The 15,788-nt window shown below is 47.1% G+C and overlaps 1 long non-coding RNA gene across 1 annotated transcript; it reads right to left on the bottom strand.

Annotated features, from left to right (window-relative positions):
• Nucleotides 1–10,254: 10,254 nt before the first annotated feature.
• On the bottom strand, nt 10,255–15,307 carry LOC125134548 (uncharacterized). The gene is made up of 4 exons (XR_007136682.1): nt 15,253–15,307; nt 11,807–11,961; nt 10,817–10,919; nt 10,255–10,400 (listed from the first exon to the last, which is right to left on the bottom strand). It is a non-coding gene; the product is annotated as an uncharacterized LOC125134548 (long non-coding RNA).
• Nucleotides 15,308–15,788: the final 481 nt, after the last annotated feature.

Consider the following 15,788-nt stretch of genomic DNA (forward strand, 5'->3'; position numbering starts at 1 on the left):
TCCGAGGTTCACAGATTTTGGAGAAACCCGTTCAGCTTCCGCTCAATGGATATTTCTATCAGAGATAATGATTGCCTTTTGGTCTCTTTTTCAGTTTTTCTAATGCTCTTTCTTCCTTTTTGCTCCCTTTTTAGGTAGCTTTTTGATATTTTGAGGGATAATTGGTAGAAATAGCATATCGGTTATAAGGGGTTAGAAACAAGTAAGATGAAAATGCTACTTTTTTTTTTTTTTTGTCTTTTGTCCTTTTAGGGCCACACTCACAGCATATGGAGGTTCCCAGGCTAGGGGTCGAATTGGAGCTACAGCTGCCAGCCTCCGTCACAGCCACAGCCACAGCAACATGGGATCCTTAACCCAAGGAGCCAGGCCAGGGATCAAACCCACACTTCGTTTCGGGTTTCCACTATACCATGATGGGAACTCCAAAAATCAACTTTTTAAATGAAATTTCTCTGCAATTTACACTTTCAAAATTAAGCATTGACATAGTCCCGTTTTTATTTTATCTTATTTTATTTATTTATTTATTTATTTATTATCTTTTTGCCTTTTCTAGGGCCGTTTCCACGGCATATGGAGGTTCCCAGGCTAGGGGTCTAATCGGAGCTGTAGCCGCCGGCCTACACCACAGCCACAGCAAGGTGGGATCTGAGCCGCGTCTGCGACCTACACCACAGCTCACGGCAACGCCAGGGATCCTTAACCCACTGAACAAGGCCAGGGATCAAACCCGCAACTTCATGGTTCCTAGTCAGATTCGTTTCTGCTGCACCAGGGTGGGAACTCCCATAGCCCCTTTTTAAAACTAAAAATGGGGAGTTCCTGTCGTGGCGCAGCAGAAACGAATCTGACTAGTATCCATGAGGATATGTGTTCGTATATCACATGGCCTCACTCAGTGGATTAAGGATCCCACGTGGCCCTGAGCTGTGGTGTAGGTTGCAGACAAGGCTCTGATCCTGAGTTGCTGTGGCGTAGGCTGGCAGCTACAGCTCTGATTTGACCCCTAGACTGGGAACCTCCATATGCCACGGGTGCAGCCCTACAAAGACAAAAAAGAAAAAAGCTTGGGAGCATCCAAGATGTCCTTCAGGAGGTGAGTGGATAGACTGTGACATGTCCAGGAAATGGCATATTATTCAGCATTAAAAACAAATGCACTATCAAGCCATAGAAAGACATGGAGGAAAGTTAAACGCATATTACTTGGTGAAAAAACCCAATCTGAAAGGCTACATACTGTGTGATCCCAACTACATGGCATTCTGTAAAAAGCAATATTAGGACTATAAGAAGATTAGCTGCCAGAGGGCAGGAGGGAGGGAGAGAGAAATAGGCAGAGCACACAGGATCTTTAGGGCAGTGAAAATACTCTGTATGATATTGTATGGATGGGTATATGCCATTATTCAGTGGTCCAGACCCACAGAAGGTACAGCACCTAGAGTGAACCCTCAGGTAAACTGCAGAGTTTGGTTGATAATGATTGGTTAAGGTTTGTTGATTATGGGAGTGGGGGTTATACATGGGTGGGGGCAGGGAGTATATGGGAAATCTCTGTACCTTCCTCTCAATTTTACTGTATATTTTTTATTCCATTTTATTGTAAAACTAGAACTGCTCTTAAAAAAAAAAATGCTGAGTTCCCGTCGTGGCTCAGTGGTTAAACAAATCCGACTAGGAACCAGGAGGTTGTGGGTTCGATCCCTGCCCTTGCTCAGTGGGTTAAGGATCCCTGGCGTTGCCGTGAGCTGTGGTGTAGGTCACAGACATGGCTCGGATCCTACGTTGCTGTAGCTCTGGTGTAGGCCAGCGGCTACAGCTCTGATTAGACCCCTAGCCTGGGAACCTCCATATGCCGAGGAAGCTGCCCAAAGAAATAGCAAAAAGACAAAAAAAAAAAAAAATCCGAGGATTTCCCATTTTGGCTCAGTGGAAGCAAATCCTTGAGATGTGGGTTCAATCCCTGGCCTCGCTCCATGGGTTAAGGATCCCGTGTGGCTATAGCATAGGCCGGCAGCTGTAGTTCCAATTTGACCCCTAGCCTGGGAACCTCCATGTGCCACAAGTGTGGGCCTAAAAATGCAAAAATGAAACAAAACAAAATTATGGAAAACGATCTTGAGTCCAAAAGGCATCAACTGCCTGAATGGTGAATAACTGTAAAGCAGGAGTCATCACACGCAATGAAGCAGTAAAACCAAGCCAGGGGATTCCAGGAATCGAGATCCACTGTGGGGACGAGGGGAGCAGAGGCCCCAGAGCCAGGCTGAGAGCAAGCCTGGATAGCAAGGCGTCCACGGGGGCACCAAGGCCTCCAGGAAGACATACAAAACTCCTAGAAGCAGGGAGAGGGTGAGATGAATCACAAGAGTACAGATATGATGTTAGTACATGACGTAGAGATAAACTGAGAAGAAAAGAAACTGAAGTTCAGCTGCTCCTTGGAAATGAGCCTGTGACCAGACCCCGAAGCAAAGACGGGCTCAGCTCGAGCACAGAAAAGAAAGGTGAGGACGGAAAATGTGCTCAGAGCGAACCTGTGGGCCTGTGATGCTGAGGATTCGCAAGTACCTGGGAGAGTTCCTGCTGTGGCAGCCGCGGGTTAAGGATGTGCCTCGTCTCCGCGGAGAAGCTAGTTCAGTCCCCAGTGGGCAAGTGGGTTAAGGATCCTGCGTTGCCGCAGCAGTGGTGTAGGTCACGGGTCCAGCTCAGACTCAGACCCATATGCCGTGGGGGTGGCAGAAAGAAAGAAAGAAACAAAAGAAGGAGGGAGGGAGGGAGGAAGGAAGGATGAACTTGGGGTGTCCTGGGAGCACCACCCTCTTCTCTTTTCATTTGGCCATGCCTATGGCATGCAGAAGCTCCCTCACAGGGATCGAACTCGCACCACAGTAGCAACCCAAGAAACTGCAGTGACAATGCCGGACCCTTAACCCACTGCTCCACCAGGGAACTCCAAGCATGACTTTCTAACATGGAAATTTAAAACTCCAATGTGCAAATGTAAAACCTTTAACTTTGAAGGAAATGAACCACATACCTGCAGTGGGATCTGGTATAAATGGTCTAGTAGATGCCCAACGCCTGTGATGCTTCTTCTCGGTGGTGGGACTGGAAATGAAAGGACATGTGCACTGCAAAGCTGATGTAACCGTCAAATAGTTTGATAAGCCCCTACCCACCTCATTCCAACGTGTCATCCCATCAGGGGATAAGACAGCAGGCTCATATCTCATCAGGAGAAGACCCCACCTATTCTAATCCTTTCAGATCTCTCCAATACAACTGCATAGAACGTAATGGACTCCAATAAAAGGTGTGACTTTGGATTTTGTTTTTTAATCCAACCAGCTGATTTCCAATGGAAATTTTTAAAATCCTATGCAAGTAAAAATATTTCATCCTACAGAGTTCCCGTCGGGGTGCAGCGGACACCAATCCGACTAGGAACCATGGGGTTGCGGGTTTGATCCCTTGTCTCGCTCAGTGGGTTAAGGATCCGTGGGTTAAAGATCCGGCGTTGCCGTGAGCTGTGGTGTAGGTTGCAGACATGGCTCAGATCTGGCGTTGCTGTGGCTGTGGCTGGCAGCTGTAGCTCTGATTAGACCCCTAGTGTGGGGACCACCATATGCTGCAGGGTGCAACCCTAAAAAAAAAAAAAAAAAATCCTAAGTTGAAATAATAATGAAAACATCAATCTTTCTCCAAACGCCTGAAAACCCAATGACATAAAACAAGAAATTTTTACTTATAAGAAGTTGTCGTGGGTAAGACCATGATGGAAGATAATATAAAAAAGGGAATGTATATATAGGTATGACTCTGTCACTTTGCTGTACAGCAGAAATTGGCACAACATTGTAAATCAATGATACTTTAATTTTTTTTTTCCTTTTTTGACCACCCCGCAGCATATGGAGTTCCCAGGCCAGGGATCAAACCTGCATCCACATGGATACTAAATTGGGTTCATAATCCTCTAGCCACAGGAGGAACTCCCGACATTGATTTTCTCTTTTGTTTTTGTTTTGTTGTTGTTTTAATTTTTTGGTTTTTTGTTTTGTTTTGTTTTTGTTTTTCAATGTTTAAGAAAAGTCAGAAAACGGAAGAAATATTTTGTATTAAAGTCTGAGAAGCTTGGATGGAAAAATAAGTTAAAAATATCTTTTTGTCGTCATAAACTTTCTTTGCTTCCAGTCGCAAACAACTAGCAGACTAAAAACAGTTTACCGGAATTGCTTTAATCAGCGGACAACCCTGGTGGGAAATTGGGCTCACAGAGAAAGTGCCCTCTGCCCGACGGGGCCGTGCCCTCCCTAAGCAAGGGCTTTTCAGCGGTCCTGAAGCCCTCGGCAGGAGACCAACACGCCCGATGCGACCTGCCCGGTCTTGAATTTAAATCCTCGTTACGTAACCCCTGCCTACACCGACTTTCCCAAGCCGAGCCTCCAAGTGACTTCTGAAAGGTTCCTGCGGACTTGCTGGGATAGCCTGCAAGAGGCTTGATCTGAGGGATGGTTTTTGAATGACCTGACTTGAAAGAGGAGGGATGACCAGGCAAAGCAGAGGATTTTTAGTGCAGTTTTAACAAACGTGCAACTCTGGGCGGGGCGTCGAGGATGCGTGACGTCTGCGTGTGTGGGGGCTGGGGGTGCAGGGGGCTCGGCCCCTTCCTCTCAGGAAGCTAAAAGCTTTCCTTCTTTCTTTTTTGTCTTTTTGCCATTTCTAGGTCCGCTCCCACAGCATATGGAGGTTCCCAGGCTAGGGGTCTAATCGGAGCTGTAGCCACCAGCCTACACAACAGCCACAGCAAAGCCGGATCCGAGCCGCCTCTGCAACCTCCACCACAGCTCACGGCATCGCCAGATCCTTAACCCACTGAGCAAGGCCAGGGGTCGAACCCGCAACCTCATGGTTCCTAGTCGGATTCGTTAAGCAAAGAGCCACGACGGGAACTCCAAAAGCTTTCTTTCTTTAAAACTTTAAGTCTAGAGTTCCCATCGTGGCTCAGTGGTTAAGGAACTGCAGTAGGAACCATGAGGTTGTGGGTTCGATCCCTGGCCTTGCTCAGTGGGTTAAGGATCTGGCACTGCCATGAGCTGTGGTACAGGTCGCAGATGGGACTTGGATCCTGAATTGCTGTGGCTGTGGTGTACGCCAGCAGCTATAGCTCCCATTCGACCCCTGGGCTGGGAACCTCCATATACCATATGGGTCCAGCCCTAAAAAAAACAAACAAAAAAAAATTCGGATCAAAGCACCAGGGTCGCTGCAGAGGCGTGGGTTTGATTCCCAGCCCAGCCCAGTGGATTCAAGGACCCAGCCTTGGAAAAAAAGGACCTAGTTCTACCTGTCAGCCTGTATTGGGACGGGGGTGGGGCCGAGCAGATGATCAGAATTCTTTACATTTCTTCTCCTTACCAGGGGCAAAGGCAGGAATTTCTCTGAGAAAGCTGCTTTCTCACCCTTCAAAATTGTTAAGACATGGGTTGACTGTTGGTGTTAGCGGAGAAGGTTTCTTAGGGTTAGTTCTTTTGTTACCAGACCCGGGTGAAGTAGCAGAAGTAGATAAGAGGCCAGATGAGAAATTCAGGTTGAGGCTTTATTGGGCAGAGGGAGCAGAGAAAAAAGTAGCAGGGACCCTTGCCCGCTCTCTGAGGAGGGTAAGCTGGTTCCTTAAATGGTGTGAGGGTGGGGGGCAGATGGGGGGGAGTCTGCTCACCCCCTTGGTGCTGCTGTGTGCGCGGTTCAGGCACAGATCCCCGCTTTGGTCTGGGCACTTCCGAATTGGCTGTTAGTTTGTGGCCTTTTTGTATCTTATTGTTCATAGTCACCTGGACTGCAGCAGTTGGTTGTAGTTTGTATTTTGTGGCTGGAGGAGGTGTTGGTCCAGGTGCAAGACTCTGGTCCCCGGGTCCCCGCTTGTCAGTTTGAGAAACAAATGGTGGTCGAGCCTGTAGGCGTCCTCCCGTGATCTGTTTTGACAGTATCACTTCTTTCTTCGCATAATAAGAACAGGAATTTCGGCCTAGCGTAAATGGTGGAGACGGTGGTAGAACCGGGCTGGCCCACACGTAGAAGTATCACGGGCTGGGGCTGGTTTCCTTGGTGTGGGGACACGGGGCTTCTCTCCACCACGTGCTCACGGCCCCAGAGGCTCTGCACCCCTGTACTTCTGGGGTTGGGTGGGGGCTTTGAGGACATAAGCATCGTGGATTAAACCACTGCCCCAGGTGGTGGGTTCCACTTCCAGGCCCTCTCCCCTCCCCGGAGGTCAGAGAGGGAGCCCAGAAATGGGGTTAGCTCTCCAGGCCACTAGCTCCCACCCTGAGGTTCAGGTCAAAAACCAGACACTTGATTTTGTCCCTCTCCTCACAGGAGACTGCAAGGGCTTTAGAAGCTTTGTATCGGAAGTGAGGATGTGTGTTCCCGTCATGGCTCAGTGGTAACAAATCCGAGGAGTATCCCTGAGGACGCAGTGAAGGACGCAGTGAGACAAAAGGAGAAGAAAACGAGGATGAAGACTATTTGTTTCTTATTAAAAATCGTAGCGCCACACAGGGTTTTTTGCTTGTTTTGTTTTTTTGTTTTTTGGTTTGTTTGTTGTTTTTTTGTTTTTGTCTTTTAGGGCCGCTCCCGCGGCATATGGAGGTTCCCAGGCTAGGGGTCCAATCGGAGCTGTAGCCACCGGCCTGCGCCAGAGCCACAACCACGCGGGATCCGAGCCGCGTCTGCAACCTACACCACAGCTCACGGCAACGCCGGATCGTTAACCCACTGAGCAAGGGCAGGGACCAAACCTGCAACCTCATGGTTCCTCGTTGGATTTGTTAACCACTGCGCCATGAAGGGAACTCCCCCACACAAGGATTTTTGCTCACATCAGTCATGTTCCGATGACCCAAAAATGCTAAGTTTATTTTCATTGTCTTCCAGGATCTGTGGAACTGTGAATCCGGAGTCGGTCAGTAGTGCGGTACAGCGGTGCTTTGCGTCCGTCTCTGCCTCCTGAAGTCCTTTTGGCAAAGCCGAAGGTATGTTTAAAAGGGCGTGTCCCCAGGCTGAGGACATCAAATACACTGAATGTCTCTCTCTCCACCCTGTTCTGGCTGCAGAGAAGTGAAACAGTCACTAGGCAGTGCCTTCCTGTATACCTAGAGAGCAAAGGGAAAGAAACAGCAAAGAAGCCAGGAAATACACACACAAGCAGAGGTCAACAGGGAGTTCCTGTTGTGGCTCAGTGGGTTATGAACCTGACTGGGGATATGGGTTCAGTCCCTGGCCTCCCTCAGTGGGTTGGGGATCTGGCGTTGCCGTGAGCTGTGGTGTAGGCCGGCAGCTGCATCTCCGATTTGACCCCTAGCCTGGGAACTTCCAGATGCTGCACGTGCAGCCCTAAAAAAAAAAAAAAAAAAAAAAAAGGAGCAGAGGTCACCTCTCTCCTACCTTTCCAGTCAAATATGGAACTTCAGAGTTCCCGCTGTGGCACAATGGGATGGGCAACATCCTGGGAGGGCTGGGACATGGGTTCCATCCCCAGCCCAGCCCAGTGGGTTAAGGATCCCGCATGGCTGCATCTGGCCTGGGAACTCCACATTCTGCAAGGCGGACAAAAACAAACAAACAAAAAAAAACCATGGAACCTCCTACCTCCTGGGAAAGCCACACCTCAGCCAGCCCCGGGCAGGGCACACCCAAGAAATCACTCCGCCATTAATGCCATCATACCTGCACAAAAGCTTATTCAGCGTTCACGATGGGCCAGGCCCTGAGAAAACAGGAGCGAGCAAAGCTCACACGCTCATGGGCTTCTGGATTCCAGGGTAGAGCTTGCAAAGTGGGCAGTGAAATTGTTTGGGAGGACCACAGGCTTGGCAGAGGCTTTAGGGACTGTGACCCATCGCCCGACTCCGTGGAATGGAGGCATCGCCCACCCTCGCCGGAGGAAGCTGGGGCTGAGGGGCCCCGGGGAAGGCCTGGGCGCTCCGCGGACCCAACGGGAGACTGGGGTTGGTACCTTGCGTTGTCTCACTTTGGAGATCTTGGCCCTGGTCTTGACCTTCGTCTGAAGTTTCCTCGGGGTCTCCTTTTTTCTGGGTGTAGAGTCTAGATCTTCGATTCTGAAACCAAGTCTAAGTGGGCAGAACAAAAAGACGTCGTGAAAACAACCCACGCCATGGTAGCGTCACCGTTGCTTTTCTCATGGGGCAAAGGGGAAGGAGAGGTGGTTTCTTTTAGGCCTAATTCCAAAGTCATTAACATAGCATAGGACATCTAGGAACGTCTATCGCATCAAGGTAAAGCTCAAGATTCTTTTTATTTTGTAATTATTTTTTTTCTTGGAGTTCCCATCATGGCTCAGCAGTTAACAAACCTGACTAGGATCCATGAGGATGCAGGTTCAATCCCTGGCCTTGCTCAGTGGGTTAAGGATCCCGCATTGCCATGAGCTGTGGTGTAGGTTGCAGATGGGGCTTGGATCCCTTGTTGCTATGGCTGTGGTGTAGGCCAGCAGCTGTAGCTCTGATTGGACCCCTAGCCTGGGAACCTCCATGTGCCTCTGGTGCAGCCCTAAAAAGCATATAATAATATATAAAATAATTTTTTTTCTTTTTGTCTTCACCCATGGCATGTGGCAGTTCCTAGGCCAGGGATCCAACCTGTGCCATAGCAGTGACCCACGTCCTAGCAGTGACAATGCCAGGTCCTTAATCTGCTGAGCCACCAGGGAACTCCTCAAAAATTCTGAATCTTGTACCTGTTGCCTTTACATACAATCCAGTGACTGCTTTCCTGGCCGGAAAGTCCCCAGGATCCTCTAATTCTGTTAGTCTTTCCCTAAAGTTCTATGCCTGTTTTGCAGATCTTCCCTCTGCCTAGAATTCTCTTTTCATCTTTTCCTCTCAAAAAAAAAAGCCTAGTTTTATTTATTTATTTATTTATTGCTTTTTAGGGCTGCACCTGTAGCATATGGAATTTCCCAGACTAGGGGTCAAATTGGAGCTTCAGCTGCCAGCTTATACCACAGCCTATGCCACAGCCATGGCAACGCCAGACCCTTAACTCACTGAATAAGGCCGGGGATTGAACCCACATCCTCATGGATCCTAGTCGGGTTGTGTTACCACTGACCCACAACGGGAACCCCCCCAAAATGCCTACTTTTATTCTATGACCCAGGATATAGTAATGTCTTCCAGAAAGACCATTTTTCATGCCATGAGACATAATTAATTGCTACCCCTTGCTTGTGCCCATAAACACACTCATACACGCAACCCTTTGTTTCACAGCTACAATTTTTTGTTTTCAGAGGTTCCAAGTAGAATAAACACAGGTCTGGTTTCCAAAAACCAGGCTTTAGAAAAATCACACGGTAACATTCCTGACCTTTCACCTCCTTCCTGAGGGCACCTGCCACCCTACAGATGAATCAGTGCTTGTCGTGGAAGAGCTGCACATATGTAACCCCAGATTATCATTCCTCCTTCCAAACCCGAAATCCCATTTTTCATCTGTCCTGCTTCTATCTGTGAGGAGCGCCTGGCTGGAGGAGTCAGAAATTTCCCACTATGTATGAACCTACCAATATCTCGACTTTAAAGAAAAATATATTCAGCTTTTTTGTTTTTGGCAGCATGCAGACGTTCCTGAGCCAGGGACTGAACCTGCGTCACACCAGTGACCATGCCAGGTCCTTAACCTGTGAGGCCACAAGGGAACTCCTATTCAGCTTTGAATTCTGAGCAGCTAAGTCTGTTCAGAGCAGAAGGAATACAACACCGATTTCAACAGAAAAGAAAATGCAGCGAGGGAGTTCTGTGGTGGCCTGGCCGTTAAGGATTTGGTGTTGCCACTGCTGTGGTGTGGGTTCGATCCCTGGCACAGGAACTTCTGCATGCCATGAGCACAGCAAAAAAAAAAGAAAGAAAAAGAAGAAAGAAAGAAAGAAAGAAAGAAGAAAGAAAGAAAGAAAGAAAGAAAGAAAGGAAGGAAGGAAGGAAGGAAGGAAGGAAGGAAGGAAGGAAGGAAGGAAGGAAGGAAGGAAGGAAGGAAGGAAGGAAGGAAATGGGGTGAGAGAGTGGGCCAGGGAGGTAGCTGGGGGCAGAACCCCTACCAGAAGGAGAAGAGCTTCTCAACGGCCCCGGTGTGATGATGTGCCTGGCGTGATGATGAAGAGCTCAAGGCTGGTGTGGCTTCCCTGTCCTAGCTGACAGAACAGTTAAACCCCTGATCACTTGCCTGGATTGTTGACTCTGGAACCCCAATTTCTTCAGCAAGTTCCTCTCTGCAACTAATCCCAGGATAAGGGTTGTCCACAAATGCCTTGATGAGCGTTTGTAACTGGGAGGGTGAGTAGCTGGTCCGACATCGTCTGTCTCCTCTACCTGGAGCTGGTGCAAGATTGAGCGTAAAGGAACCTGCTGGAGGTCATTTTCCATGTGCAAACCAAGATCACAAACACATCCCACCATCTCCATCTAACTTTAGAACCTGTGGCCTCTCCTTGAGAGGACTCTGTCCCAGCCTCAAGGAGGAAGGTCAAAGGTTCTAAAAGAGACGAAGTATTTGGCTGAGTTGCTATCCTCCCGTGCAAATAAGGTAAGCTAGCCAAAGTCTCAGGATGACCCTGGACCTTGTGGGGAAGAATTTCCAGGGACCATGTTGAACACTTTGCTACTAGAAGACCCTGAACAGGAGGCCCTAGAGGAGAAAACATTCTTTTCCCGTGCAGTAGTAGTTGGCTCTACGACTCGGGTACCTGAGAGGCTCTGCTGGGGGACAGGACTGGAGCAAGCTATTTATTTACTTTGAATCTTCTCTGCTGGGTGAGCTTGGTCTTGGCTTGCGTCTGTGTTCTCCTCAGATCTTTTTGGGAATGGATGCCTAGCTCTTCGATTCTGAAACCACATCTAAAACAAAAGAAAATGAGCGAATTAAACATGTTGGTGTCACCCGCACCCCATAGCTGCCTTTCTTTAAGGGGAGAGATTCCTATGAGCCCTAAGATCAGGGTTATTACTTCTGTCACATTCAACTAAGTCTTAGATCAAGTCTTGGCATTGAGCATCTTCACCCTCTGGTCTCAACATGATTTGCTGTAACAGTTTAAGTTCATCAGTAGAGGCTACACGTATTACACAGTCTACATTGCACCCCAGCTCACTACTCCCTGGTCTCCAGAACTTCGTTCAAAGGGAAAGGTTAACTCTCTCAGCACCCACAATGCCTCTTGAATCAGGATCTTGCCTCCATCTGTGACCACCTAAGATCTACTTGGCTTTACACCCTGGAATAATAAGTCTATCCTCCAACCACCTCACACCATGCCACACACTTCCTCTTCTCAAGGGAGGTGGGGGTGCCTACACACATGTCTAACCCACTCCTGCAAGCTCCTTCACCCTCAGTACCCACATTTGTGAAGTGAGACTAAGCAACATCCTTGTGAGTTCATTCTGGGTGTCAGGCAAACCCTTTATCACACTGGCACAGAATATGTGCTCAATTAATGGTTCCCCCCTCCCTTTCTACTTTTTTAAGATACAGAAATTATAACTAAGCTGGATTTTTTTTTTTTTCGCTTCAGGGTAGGGTCACACCTGCAGCATATGGAGGTTCCCAGGCTAGGAGTCCAGTCAGAGCTACAGCTGCCAGCCTATGCCACGGCCACAGCAAGGCAGAATCTGAGCCACGCCTGTGACCTACACCACAGCTCACGGCAACGCCAGATACTTAACCCACTGAGGGAGGCCAAGGATGGAACCGGCAACCTCATGGTTCCTAGTCAATAACTTACCTGGATTCTAGACTCTTCAGTGTTGACTTTTAAAGCAAGTTGTCTCCTGGCAGCAGAACTTGGGTAAGGTGTTTGGTTGAAGGCATTGATGAGAATTTTCAACTGCTCCTCTGTGAATTTGGTGCGCCTGCGCCTACAACTTACTTCCATGGTCTCTGTGGGAAGATTAGGAGAGAAGCATTCAACAGGTCATTTTATATATTCCAACTTCATGTCCAAATTTGTCTCTCATTGCCTCTTTTCATTTTGAGGCTACCAGGTCTAGGAAATAACTCTCATACGGTTATAAAGCCCTTAAGCAAGCAAGGGTTATTCTTGAATTTCTTCAGCTGATCTGAATGCCACTACTAGACAGTCAAGGTCCTCTGTTTTCAAAAACATGAGAAACGCCAAAACTGACATTTTATTGCACAGTATCAAGAAATCACATCCATTAGATTTGACTCTACTGGGATATTGTCAAGCTTACAGTGGCTGGTCCTTATTTTCCGAAAGTCTAATTTTCCTAAGAAAACTTGGAATTTTCCACTTTTGTTCACCTCAAATATTTCCTCACAGGGTAAGTCATGTTAGAATGAACTAGAATATTTTCATCCAAATTTAATTGTTCAAAATGACAATTCTAGAGTATGTATTAGAAGCCAGACCTATATGCACCTAGTATAGGAGCACCCAAATCCATGAAACAATGCTAACAGACATAAAAGGAGAAATTGATGGGAAAACAATAACAGTAGGACACTTTAACACCCCACTCACATCACTGGATAGATCCTCTAGATAGAAAATCAATAAGGCAACAGAGATCCTAAATGACACAAGAGAAAAGTTAGACTTAATTGATATTTTCAAGATGTTGCATCTGAAAAAAATATATATATATGTACATTCTTTTTTTTTTTGGTCTTTTTGCCTTTTCTTGAGCCACTCCCTCAGCACATGGAGGTTCCCAGGCTAGAGGTCTAATGGGAGCTGTAGCCACTGGCCTACGCCAGAGCCACAGCAATGCAGGATCCGAGCCACGCCACAGCTCTCGTGGCAACACTGGATCCTCAACCCACTGAGCAAAGCCAGGGATCGAACCCGCAACCTCATGGTTCCTAGTCAGATTTGTCAACCACTATGCCACGACAGGAACTCTTGTACATTCTTTTTAAGTGCACATGGAACATTCTCTAGGATTGACCACGTACTGGAGAACAAAACTAACTTCAACCAACTTAAGAATATAGAAATTTTTTCAAGCATCTTCTCTCGCCACAATGACATAAAACTCGAAATCAACCACAGGAAAAGAAATGAGAAAAGAACTGACTACATGGAGACTAAACAACATCTACTAAAAAACCAATGGGTCAATGAGGAAATCAAAAAGGAAATTAGGAGTTCCCATCGTGGCACAGTGGTTAACGAATCCGACTAGGAACCATGAGGTTTCGGGTTTGGTCCCTGGCCTTGCTCAGTGGGTTAACGATCCGGCATTGCCGTGAGCTGTGGTGTAGGTTGCAGACGAGGCTCGGATCCTGCGTTGCTGTGGCTCTGGCGTAGGCCAGCGGCTACAGCTCCGATTCGACCCCTAGCCTGGGAACCTCCATATGCCGAGGAAGCTGCCCAAAGAAATAGCAAAAAGACAAAAAACAAACAAATCAAAAAGGAAATTAAAAAAATAGCTTGAGACAAACAATAATGAAAATACCGCCATACAACGTCTATGGGATGCTGTGAACGCAGTTCTGAGTGGCAAGTTTGCAGAAGCCAGACCCTGTTCTAGGCACTGTGAACAAAACAGGCAAGCGATGCCTGACCTCACAAAGAGTCAGAAGATTTTTTTTTAAGTGAAGTATCTAGTATGTCAGATGGTAAATATTTCCACAGCAAAAAAAAAAAAAAAAAGGAAGAAGGGAAAGAGAGAACACGTGAGAAAATGTGACTAGAAAAGGGAAAAGTTCATGTTTGCGAAGACATCCTTGAGAAGATGACTTGTTTGGAGACTTTGAAGTGATTAGAGGGGGAGCCAGCCACATTGACATTCAGGAGAAGAACAGGCAGGAACTAAGGACAGCAAACCACCTATTCAAGACACGGCAAGAAAGCTATGCAGTCTGGAGAAGAGGAAACAAAGCAGAAGCAGATGAATCCTAGACCTCCCAGGTGGGCAGATTGTAGAGGACCTCTTAGGACCATGTGCCATTGACTCAGTGTGGTGGGAAGTCACTGAGGAGTTTCGAGTAGATCAAAGACATTATCTAATAATCTAAGGTCACAGGGGCCCCAGGGTTGAGAATAGATGGAATTAGGGGCCAGGGTGGAAACAGAGAGATCCACAATTAGGAAGAAATTGCTATAATCCAAAGTGGGAACAGTCCAAGAAATGGTCAGAAGCTCCTTAAAATATTTGGATGTTAAAGCCCCAAGAACTTTCCACCTGGTTAGGTTACAGAGAGAAAGACAGAATCAAGGACATTCCCTAGGTCACTGGCATGAGCAACTTGCCTTTCTTGAATAAGGACACTAGTAGGAGGAAGAGTTTGGGTCTGAGAATTGGGAGTTCACTTTGGGATATGCTGAGTTTCAGATGACTGTTCCCGACAAGTAGGCAGCAGGCAGTTAGACAAAGAAAGCCGGAAGTTTAGGAGAAAAGTTCAGTCCGGAGAGAGAGCTCTGGGAACTTCTTTGACTCAAAAGACATTCTGGACATTCTGGTCTCAGGATTTTTTTTTTTCTTTGCCATGCCCATGGCATGTGGAACTTGCAGCGACAACACCTGATCCTTTGACTGCTAGGTCACCAAGGAATTCCTGGTCTCAGGACTTTTTTTTTTTTTTTTGTCTTTTGTTGTTGTTGTTATTGTTGTTGTTGTTGCTATTTCTTGGGCCGCTCCCACGGCATATGGAGGGTCCCAGGCTAGGGGTCCAATCGGAGCTGTAGCCACCGGCCTACACCAGTGCCACAGCAACTCGGGATCCGAGCCGCGTCTGCAACCTACACCACAGCTCACGGCAACGCCGGATCGTTAACCCACTGAGCAAGGGCAGGGACCGAACCCGCAACCTCATGGTTCCTAGTCGGATTCGTTAACCACTGTGCCACGACGGGAACTCCCTGATCTCAGGACTTTTTGATGCCTCCCCTAGTTTCTTGAAGTGTGTCTCTCCTCTTTCTCTTCTTTCCATCTATTCCTTCCCTTCATCTCCCTCCCGAAACAATTTGTATAGTTTAGTTCTTGAATGTCTGCATCTATCTGAAATTCCCAATGCTCGGGATGCACAGAAAAGAGCATGTGTTCATATCACAGGAGCAAATGGTTTTCCCTTACCCTAGCAGTTGTTGAAAAGTTTGCTAACTGGGATTCCCACAACTTTTAACACGCCCACTACGTTTTTCAGCCCAATTTCCCCCCTAACTCAAGGAAACCACGACTGCAGTCTGGTGCTCGAGGAACTTACTATTTGCAGAGTTGTCTTGGGCCATAACAGAAGACTGTTCCGAAGTCTGATTCTACCAGAGGACAAATAAACAGCACTGGGGAGGCCGGCTTTTTATAATCAGCTGGGTGACTCCTCCCACTCATCGAATCATTACTGACTGATGCTAAATATTTACCTTCACTAATTGCATTATTGCTGAGGCACATACACCCACTCTAATCTAGGAAGGATTTGATAAGATTCTTTTTCATCCCTTGATAGAGATTTATCATTTACACCAACCTCTACCCTTGAATAAGAGAATTTTTGAGTACTATTGCATTCACATGTCTTTTCCCCAGGGCTTATTGTATACATATGTATTCTTTTCGAAATTGCTTTTTCCTGCTCTTCATTTGTCTTTTGAAGTGTTGGCCTCTTCTTATTAAAGTAAAAATTAGTGTGAGGATTAGGGTCAGACAAATGAGGCTCTCATTTCCAGGGAGCAATATTTAAGGGGGGGGTGTGCGCTAAAAATTAATATTGGAATGCAGAACTTTAAAAAAGTTAATAGC

Source organism: Phacochoerus africanus, chromosome 8 (assembly GCF_016906955.1).
Source record: "Phacochoerus africanus isolate WHEZ1 chromosome 8, ROS_Pafr_v1, whole genome shotgun sequence".
NCBI lineage: Eukaryota > Metazoa > Chordata > Mammalia > Artiodactyla > Suidae > Phacochoerus > Phacochoerus africanus.